Here is a 10,881-nt window from a genome sequence, read left to right as displayed (position 1 = left end):
ATAAAATAAAACATAAATTAAAGATAAAAGATTCCTGCATGACAAGGTTGGATTGATCCAATAACATCAATTTTATTTGATACACTTCCATTCTCACATTGATTTTTTTGTTTGTGCACCTCCCCGATGAAAATGCATAGGTTGTAACGTAATCCCCAATATTTGGCATTTTCGTTATGGCAAGCCAAACTGACTACCACACTCCTCTACATTCTCTGACTCTCTTTCTGGTACTCTCACGAGAAATTGGGCTTCTAGTACATTCCACTATGCCATCCACCTACTTTTTATGGGTTTGCCTCCCTGGCTAAATAGTGAGAGCATATAAAGAGAAAAATAACAGAGAGGTTTTCTCCCATATTTTTGGAACAAAGATCTTCTTGACAGAAGGAAAGATGTTCCTCTCTCAGAATTTTGATGCCTGACCAGCTGTGGCTGGTGCTCTCATTGGAAGATTACACCTTCAAGAATGGCGCTGGCTTGCCTGGAGGCCAACCCTGAAGAAGAAAGGAATTTCTCATGTTCTCTTTGTCTTTTAGGAATCTCCTATCCTATTTCTTCAAACACAAAGGGTTTTCTAGAAAAAAATGCAAACATAAATTGACATTGATCACTTTCTGTCTCTATATCCTGTGCAATTCTTCAGTTTTATATGCCTTTAAGTCCAGGCTGGAAGACTGAGAAGGAAAAAAGTAAAGGAAACTAATCACCCTATCAAAATATTACTTTGAATTCTAGTTTCCTTCCCTAATTCTCCTGCTTCTATTTACTATTTTTACAAAAAAAAATTTGCTTTAGAATAGTTTTAGATTCACAGAAAATTTACAAAATAATAACTCCAAGATCCAGATGTTGGCTGGTTTGATTTCTTCTCTGGTCTCTCTGTGGCTTGCGGATGGCCACTTTCTCACTGAATTCTTGCATGATTGTTCCCTGGTCTGTGTGTCTGTATCTTAATCTGCACTTCTTATGAGGACATCTGTCATACTGAATATGAACCTAACCTTAATACCTCATTTTACCTTAATTACGTCTTTAAAATTTCTATCTTCAAATACAGTCACATTCTGGGATACTGGGCTTTACAACTTGGATATATGAATTTTTGGGGTGAGTCACAATTCAGCCCATAACACCCTGCCAACTAAAATCAGAATTTCTGTGCCAAAAAGTAAACTTGTTGTGTTAAGTCACGTAAATTTCAAGGATTTTTTTTCTTGGTGTTCCATGAGCTTACTGATACTTTATCTTCCCACTGGACTGCTCCTCATGCTTTTCTTAGGCTTATTTCAATACTTTACTTACAAATGAATACTGCATATATTTCTGTTGCAAAAATTTTAAAAATAAGTAGAAATCACAATTCTCCCCTTTGGAAAGTTCTTCCAAAATTCAGCCACCTATTCAGAAGTTTCCACAATTAACCATGTGGTGTTTACATTTAAAAGCTGATTTAGAATTTTGAGAAAGATAGGTGTGGTTTTTAAATATAATTTATATGTATATGAGCATGTGTGTGTGTTTATAACTAAACATGGGTAATAATATACGTATAGGTCTGCCACTTCCTTTTCCACTATTATAGGTTCAGTTGCATCCCCACTAAAATCTTGTGTTGAAATTTACATGTGGCATTATTTGGAGATGGGATTATCTCAGAGGCAAGTAAGTTAAAATGTGGTTATTAAAGAAGAGCTGGTATTATTCCAACTGAAACCATTCCAAAAAAAATTGAAAAGGAGGAACATCTCCCTAACTCATTCTATGAGGCCAACACCATCCTCATACCAAAACCCGGCAGACACAAACAAAAAAAGAGAAAACTTCAGGCCAATATCTTTAACAAACATTGATGCAAAAATTCTCATCAAAATGCTGTCAAATCATATCCAGCAGCACATCAAAAAGCTTATCCACCAGGATCAAGTAGGCTTGATTTCTGGGATGCGAGGTTGGTTCAACATATACAAATGAACAAATGTGATTTATCAAATAAACAGAAATAAAGATAAAAACCACATCATTTTCTCAATTGATGCAAAAAAAGCTTTTGATAAAATTTAACATTTTTTCTTATTAAAAACTCTCAATAAATTAGGTGTTGAGGGAACATACTTTAAAATGATAAGAGCCATATATGACAAACTCACAGCCAATATTATACTGGATGGACAAAAGCTGGAAGTATTCTTCTTGAAAATTAGCACAAGACAAGGATGCCCTCCTTCACCACTCTTATTCAACATAGTATTGGGAGTTCTGACCAGGGCACTCAGGCAAAATAAATAAATAAAGCATATTCAAATAGGAAGAGAGGAAGTCAAACAATCTTTGTTTGCAGATGACATGATCATATATCTAGAAAACCCCATTGTCTCATGTCAAAAGCTTCTTATGCTGATAAACAACTTCAGCAAAGTCTCAGGATATAAAACCAATGTACGGAAATCACTAGGAGTCCTATACACCAACAACAGGCAAACTGAGCGCCAAATCATGAATGAACTTTCATTCCTAATTGCCACAAAAGGAATAATATAGCTAGGAATACAACTAACAAGGGAAGTGAAGTATCTCTGCAAGGAGAAAGACAAATCTCTGCTCAAATAAACCAGGGGTGACACAAGAAAATGGAAAAACATTCCATCCGAATGGATAGGAAGAATCAGTATGGTGAAAATGGCCATACAGACCAAAGCAATTTATAGATTCAATGCTATTCCCACTAAACTTTCACTGACATTCTTCACACAACTAGAAACAAAAATCTATTTTGAAATTCGTATGTAACCAAAAAAGAGCCCAAATAGCCAAGGCCATCCTGAACAAACAAACAAACAAAAAAAAGCTTGAGGCATCATGCTACCTGACTTCAAACTATATTACAAGGCTACAGTAACCAAACAGCATGGTACTGGTACAAGGACTGACACATAGACCAGTGGAAAAACAATAGAGAATCCAGAAATAAGACCGCACACCTAAAACCATCTGATCTTTGACAAACGTGACAAAAACAAGCAATTGGTAAAGGACTCCCTATTTAATAACCGGTGATGGAAGAACTGGCTAGACCTAAGCAGAAAATTGAAACTACACCCCTTACTTACACCACATACAAAAATAACTCAAGGTGGATTAAATACTTCAATGTGAAACCCAAAACTATAAAAACTTTAGAAAAAACCTAGGCAATACCATTCAGGACATACACATGGGAGAAAATTTCATGACATATATGCTAAACATAGTTTTAACAAAAGCAAGCATTGACAAACAGGATGTGTTTAAAGTAAAGAACTTCTGCAGAGCAAGAGAAACTATCAACAGAGTAAACAGACAACCCAGAGAATGGGAGAAAATTTTTGTAATCTGTGCATCTGATGAAGATCTATATCCAGCATCTATAAACAATTTAAACAAATTTAAATGAAAAAAAAAAACCCACTAAAAGGTGGGCAAAGGACATGCACAGACACTTTCCAAAAGAGGACATACATGCTGCCAAGAAGCATATGAAAAAAGTTCAACATCACTGATCACTAGAGAAATGCCAATCAAAACTACAGTGAGACACCACCTCACACCAGACAGAATGGCTACTATTAAAATGTCAAAAAATAAGTGATCATGGTGAGGCTGTGGAGAAAAAGGAATATTTTTACTCTGTTGGTGGGAGTGTCAATCAGTTCAACCCTTATGGAAAATAGTCTGTCAAATTCTCAAAGACCTAGAGACAGAAATAGCATTCAGCTGAGCCAGCAAACCCATTACTGGGTGTATATTTAAAGGAGTATAAATGGTTCTATTATTAAGACATATGCAAGTGTATGTTCAATGAGGCACTATTCACAATAGCAAAGACATGGAATCAACTGAAATGCCCATCAATGATAGACTGGATAAAGAAAAGGTGGTATATATACACCGTGGAATACTATGCAGCCAGGAAAAGGAATGAGATCAGGTGTTTTGCAGGAACATAGATGAAGCTGGAGGCCATTATCCTTGGCAAAGTAACAGAGGAACAGAAAACCAAATGTCAAATGTTCTCATTTATAAGTGGGAGCTAAACCTTGAGAACACATGGACACATAGAGGGGAACAATGCACACTAAGGCCTACCAGAGGGCAGAGGGCGGGAGGAGGGAGAGGGTCAGGAAAAATAACTAATGGATATTGGCTTAATACCTGGGTGATGAAATAATATATATAACAAACTTTCATGACACACATTTACATACGTAAAAAGGCTGCACATCCTGCACATGTACCATGAACTTAAACTAAGAGTTTAAAAAAATGTGGTTATTAATGCTGGCCCTAATCCCATATGATGGGAGTCATTATAAAAAGGGGAAATTTGGACACCGTGCTATGAGTAGAGGGATGACCATGTGAACATACACGGAGTGAAGACAGCCATCTACAAGGCAGGGAGAGAGCCTGGAAAGCATCCTGCCCTCACAGCCCTCAGCAGGAACCAACCTTGTGTACACTTTGCTCTTGGACCACCAGACTCCAAAACTGTGAGAAAGTCACAAAACTCTGCAAATCCAATCATGAGAAAAAAGAAACCCAAATATAAAATAGGCAAGATAATCTGAAAAGATATGCCAGCAAAAACATATACAAATGGAAAATAAGCACATAACACTGTCGAATGTCCTATGTCATTACAGATACACAAGTTAAAACAACTAGGAGATAGCACTCGACCCCCAGGAGAATGGCTGAATTCCCAAACACTGCAACATCAAATGTCGACATGCATGTTGAGCAACAGGAACTTTCAGTCGTTGTTTGGGATAGACCTGGAGGTATCATGAAAGCCTATTGCTAAGTGAAAGAAGAAAATTCTAAAAGGGCTACATAATGTACGATTTCAATCATACCATATTCTGAAACAGGCAACAAAGAATACACTAAAAATATTACTGGTTTCCAGGGGCTGAGTGTTGGGGTTGGTGCACAGGGGATTGATAATTAGGTGGAACACAGAGGAGATCCAGGATGGTAAAACAATCTGTGTAATACTATAATGATGAATACTTGCCGTTACACCATTATCAAAATATATAGTATCCTCAGCGTTAAGAGTGAGTCCTGACGTAAACCATGGACTTAATAATGAGGTAATACAAGTTCATCAGTTGTAGCAAACATGTCATCATAATACAAAATATAAATCAAAAGAGACACTTTGTGTGTGTGTGCAGCAAGCAGGGCAGGGTGGGTGGTGTAGATATGTAGGAACTCTAATTCTGATGAGGTTTTCTCTTTGTATTTTTGGATTAGCAATGCTCTAAAAATGAAGTTTATTCATCTATAAAAAGATGCAAATGATTTGAATAGATACTTTATTAAGGGGGTATACCAATGGGAAAAAAAGCACATAAAAAGACGACAAATTTCATATGTCATTAGGGAGATGCAAACAAAAACCAAAGAAGATTCCAATACATGCTTATGAGAATGGCTAAAACCTGAAAATCTAAAATACTAAATGTAAGAGAGGATATAGAATAACAGAAATTCTCATTCCTTGATAGTTGTGATAAAAAAAAAAGAGTACAAGGCCGGGCGCAGTGGCTCAAGCCTATAATCCCAGCACTTTGGGAGGCCGAGACGGGCGGATCACGAGGTCAGGAGATCGAGACCAGCCTGGCTAACACGGTGAAACCCCGTCTCTATTAAGAAATACAAAAAACTAGCCGGGCGAGGTGGCGGGCGCCTGTAGTCCCAGCTACTCGGAGGCTGAGGCCGGAGAATGGTGTGAACCCGGGAGGCGGAGCTTGCAGTGAGCTGAGATCTGGCCACTGCACTCCAGCCTGGGCGACAGAGCGAGACTCCGTCTCAAAAAAAAAAAAAAAAAAAAAAGAGTACAGGCACACTTTTACGTCAGTATCTTATAAACCTAGTTATATGACAAATTGGAGAAGTTAAAACTCCAGGAACTAAAAACAGAAGAGAGTTGCTAGTGTAGCAGGATGAGCCGCAGACAAAACCTCTCAGATACCGAGTTGTAGAAGGAAGGGCTTTAGTCAGCTGGGAGCATCGGCAAGCTACTGCCTTAAAATCCCAGCTCCCCCAGTGCACAATTTCTGCCCATTTTAAGGGTTCATAACACTATAGATTTCACATGAAAGCGTCGTGATTGAGCAAGCAGGGGGTACGTGACAGGGGCTGCATGCACCGGTGGTCAGAGAGAAAGAGAACAGGGCAGGAAGTTTCACGGTGTCCTATACAATGTCTGGAATCTATGAATAACATCGGTTTCTCAGTTATGAGTTGATTTTTAACTACTGGGTTTAGGCCAGGCAGGCCCAGGCCTGGTTTCGGGTCTGGCACCGGGCTGCCTGTCTTTGGTTTTACTTCCTTGTTTTTTTCTTAAAATAGGTACTGAGTATAAAACCATATAAAACAATATGAGAGGGTCTCTCTCTTTCCTCACTAGGAGCTTAGTAGAGTGCAGTGATTGACTTAAAACGGGATGCACAGGAGAATTTTAGGCAGGTGGAACTGGTCAGTATGATACTTGGTTGGTAGATATGGGAGTACATACATTTTCCAAAACACATATAACTTCACATTCTAGTTAAATCTGATGTGTGTATTTAAAATGATAATCACATATTGATTTTTAAAAGGAACACCGGGGCCTATCACGGGGAGGGGGGAGGGGAGAGGGATGGCATTGGGAGTTATACCTGATGTAAATGACAAGTTGATGGGTGCTGACGAGTTGATGGGTGCAGCACGCCAACATGGCACAAGTATACATATGTAACAAACCTGCACGTTATGCACTTGTGCCCTAGAACTTAAAGTATAATAAAAAATAAATAAATAAATAAAAATAAAAGGAACATGGGCTGCTGAAAAGACAACGGTTTTTTCAGGAACAAGGATAGGAAAAGAAGCAACAATAAGGAAGCCTTTAACATAGGCTATGGGAGAGATGATGCTAACTTCACACTCAGCAGTAGTTAAAGTGGAAACATTTGGAATGCATTTTAGCGACTAAAGGAACAAATGTTGCTGTCTGGACAGGAGAGGGAGGGAGTGGAGGCCCCCTAAGAACTAATACCTTGAGGGAGACTGAGGGGCCTTCCTACCCCATTTCAGACAGGGGCAGTGGAGCCCTGCGTTGGGCATGGGAGGTCTTATACCACTGTGGGTGGATGGGATTCTCCCTCTCTTCTACCTTGCAGGTCTCAGGGATGGGAGGGGCTTATTCGGGGGTGAAAGACTCAGATGCACAGGGTCAGGCTTCCCAGGCAGTATTAGGAGTCCAGGCACAGCCTCTCAGGAAGGCAGGAAGGGAACACCCACGACTGGTAGTGCTCCCTGTCCTGTCCCTCTGCCTGCTGCCAGCTCTGGAGGAGCCCATCAGGGTCCCCAGATTTACAACTTTCTGACTTCCACTTTGGGAGTCAGCTAGAGGGGAGATTATCTCTGAGGAGAGCAGCTTCCGTTAAGCAGAGGGAGAAGCCCCAGGACTGGCCAATAATCAAGAAGAGAATTCTGTGGAAGGACGATGACCTCCCACAAGGGAGGGGACGCCGAGGCTGCAAAGAGACACTCCTTGCTGTCAGCCCTGGAAAAAGGGGCAGGTGGAGGCTGTCAAGGACTGGGGAGGTGGGAAGGTAGAGGTCAGCAAAGCTTAGGGAGTGAGCAGGAAGGGGTGGAGGGCGACCAGAAAGTGGTCAGGAAAGGATGGAAGGAGACTGACACGTGGGGGTTGGCTCCTCCGCAGAGAGGAGGCCCCGCCCCTCGCTGTCCCTGCTGTCAGCTCTGGTCAAGCCCGGCAGGGTTCCTGGATGTGCTTTCCCGACTTGCACCTTGGGAGTCTGAAGGACCTGAGGCACTTTGTGAGGAGGCTCATCTCAGTTCAGCAGAGACAAGTCTTAGACCTGGCCAATCCTCAAGGTAAGGGCCCTGAGGAAGAACTGAGGGACCTCCCACCACAGAGAGAAGAAACCCTGGCAGGTGTGCTGCCCCTGCCGTCGAACCTGTAGGTCCCAGACAGGAAAATGGCTGCCGAGGGCTGAGGGGTCCTCATGATAGAAGAAGGGAGGAGGTGCCGGCCCTCTAGGGAATAAATAGGAAGACTTTGAGGGAGACTCGGGGAACTCCCACCTCAGAGGACAGATTCCCGGAGATTCCCACCCTGCTCCTCATATCAACCCTCTTACAGCTCCCCAGTCAGCTCAGGCTGAGCCGCAGCCCTCTCATTTCTAGGTGAGAGGTGGAGGGGAGGGGGCGGGGGGGCTTGGTCTGGGAGTCCTGTGGCAAGTCAGCAGGGGAACTGCTTCTGGTTGGCAGAGGGAAGACTCCCAGACTCTGCTGGGGACAAGAGTGAGGACTGAGGAGTCACATGTGCACCAGAACAGGCGTGAGGCTATCCCGACCGCCCCTGTGGGAGAGTGCTGGGAGGCGGCTGCCACCTCACCACCTCCCACTGCTCTCAGGGATGTGGAGTTTGCTCTGGGGTTTTGCCTCAGACCAGCAGAGTGGTGGGGGTCTGGCCCTGTCTGAGAAGCTGTGAGGTTGCTCATTAAATTCTGAGGGGGCCAAGCAGCCCAGAACTATGGAGCTCTGCGATTCTGGCCAGCCCAAGCTGTCAGCCCTGGGAGGTCCAAGGCTCTGCTTGCAGCCTTTAGCCTGAGGGGCTCCCTCACTTCCTCTTGCAGGTGCTCCAGGAACCAGGATGTGAAGACCTGGGTCTGAGTTGCACTTCCTAAAGTCAGCAGAGCAGGGGAGGCCCAGGAAGCGCCAGGAGTCAAGGTGAGTGCACACCCTGACTTTGTTACAAAGGCTCTACCCCCACAAACAGAGGAGACTCCTCAGCACCGAGCCCTAACCACCTACTGTCATTCCTGGTGCCTCAGGCTCTGCCTGCCAACTATGCCCTGAGGTGCTTTCTCATATCCTCTTACAGGTGCCCAGGGGACAATCTCTCTAGGAAGACAGCCAACCTGTGAGGCCCTAGAACACCACCTTAAGAGAAGAGGAGCTGTAAGTCTGCCTTTGGCTGAGCCATCATGGGTGAGTTTATCAGCTGAGGTCACTCAGTGTCACTCTCTTCCACAGGCCTGTTGGATCCCATCATCCATATCCCTGTTGATACGTTTACCTGTTGCTCCTGAAGAAGTCGTTATGCCTCTCTTTCCAAGTGTTCTGTTCCCCAACTTTGAGGAAGACTCCCAGTACCCAGTTGTGATAGAGGATTGGATAGATGCATAGGATCCCAGAGATGAGGAAGAGGAGGAAGCCTCCATTTCCTCTTCCACTTTCTACTTAGTATTTTCCTCCTCTTCCTCCTCCTCATCCTCTTCTCTGATTCTTGGTAGTCCTGAGGAGGACGAGGTACACTCTGCTGGGATGTCAAGTCTTCTCCAGAGCACTCCCAAGAGTCCTCCACAGGGTCCTTCCCAATGTCCTCCCCAGAATCCTCTGAGCTCCTGCTCCTCTTCTGTTTCATGAAGCCCAATGAATGAAGAGTCCAGCAGCCAAAAAGAGGAGGATGCCAGTACCTGTCCTGGCCTGCCAGAGAGTGAGTTCTTTTTCACATATACACTAGATGAAAAGGTGGCCGAGTTCCTGCTCCTCAAATATCAAACAAAGGAGCCTATAACAGAGTCAGAGATGCTGACGGTTGTCATCACCAAGTACAAAGACTACTTTCCTATGATACTCGAGAAAGCCGGTGAGTTCATAAAGCTGCTTTTTGGCCTTGCCCTGATAGAAGTGGGCCCTGACCACTTCTATGTGTCTGCAAACACAGTAGACCGCACCGATGAGGGTAGTGATGACAAGGGCAGGTCCAAGAACTGCCTCCTGATTCTTATTCTGAGTGTGATCTTCATAAAGGGCAGCTGTGCCTCTGAGGAGGTCATCTGGGAACTGCTGAAGGCAATAGGGGTGTATGCTGGGAGGGAGCACTTCGTCTATGGGGAACCCAGGGAGCTCCTCATTAAAGTTTGGGTACAGGAACATTACTTGGAGTATCGGTAGGTGCCCAACAGTTCTCCTCCACATTATGAATTCCTGTGGGGTCCAAGAACCCATTCAGAAAGCACCAAGCAGAAAGTACTAGAGTTTTTGGCCAAGCTAAACAATAGTATCCCTATTTCCTTTCCATCCTGGTACAAAGATGCTTTGAAAGATGTGGAAGAGAGAGCCCAGGCCATAATTTCCACCACAGATGATGCCACTGCCATGCCCAGTGCAAGCTTCAGTTTCATGTCCAGCAACTTCTCCTGTCCTGAGAGAAGTCTAGGATAGTTTCTTCCCTTTGTGTTTGAAGAAGGCAGTTGAGGTTCTACATAGTGGAGGGCCCAGGTGGGGCTGGAGATAAAACAGTGTTCTCTGCATTTCTGTTTCATGTGGGTGGTTTATATATTTACCTGTTTTTCTTTTGGTTATTTTCAAGTGCTTTTACTTTAGTAGCAGGTTTAATTGGTTTCAGAATCTTAGTTTATGAATAGTACTCACACACGTCTTGTCATTTATCTGACTTAAAAGTAAGAATTTTATATTTTGTTAAAAAATTGGGAAAACCTTCTCTCTTATTTTGTGATCTGTAACAGGATAGTGTGGTATTATAATAGGAATTTTCTTTAAAATGTGAAAGTACTCTGCAGTTCAGTAGTTGAACAAAATAAAGGATGGCTAATATTTGCATCTCCTCATATCCTTTATTTTCTTGCTCTTAAAAATTAAATATGTATACCTTGCCTGGCTTGGCATATTCAAAAAAGTAGCAGAAATTAATTCTGAATACAAGAAAGCCTCACTGACTCCTTTATTTGCTGAACATTATTTAAGCATATGCTTTGGGAAGGCACTCTTCATAGTAGGGATAGTGTGAAAAGC

At 42.8% G+C, this 10,881-nt stretch overlaps 1 pseudogene; it reads left to right on the top strand.

Annotated features, from left to right (window-relative positions):
- The first annotated feature begins 9,162 nt into the window (after positions 1–9,162).
- Positions 9,163–10,290, top strand: LOC112615295 (annotated as a pseudogene).
- The last annotated feature ends 591 nt before the right edge of the window (positions 10,291–10,881 follow it).

Source organism: Theropithecus gelada, chromosome X, assembly GCF_003255815.1.
Source record: "Theropithecus gelada isolate Dixy chromosome X, Tgel_1.0, whole genome shotgun sequence".
NCBI classification, from domain to species: Eukaryota; Metazoa; Chordata; class Mammalia; order Primates; family Cercopithecidae; genus Theropithecus; species Theropithecus gelada.
The sequence above is the reverse complement of the archived record's forward strand: the minus strand, read 5'-3'. Positions and strand labels throughout refer to the sequence as shown.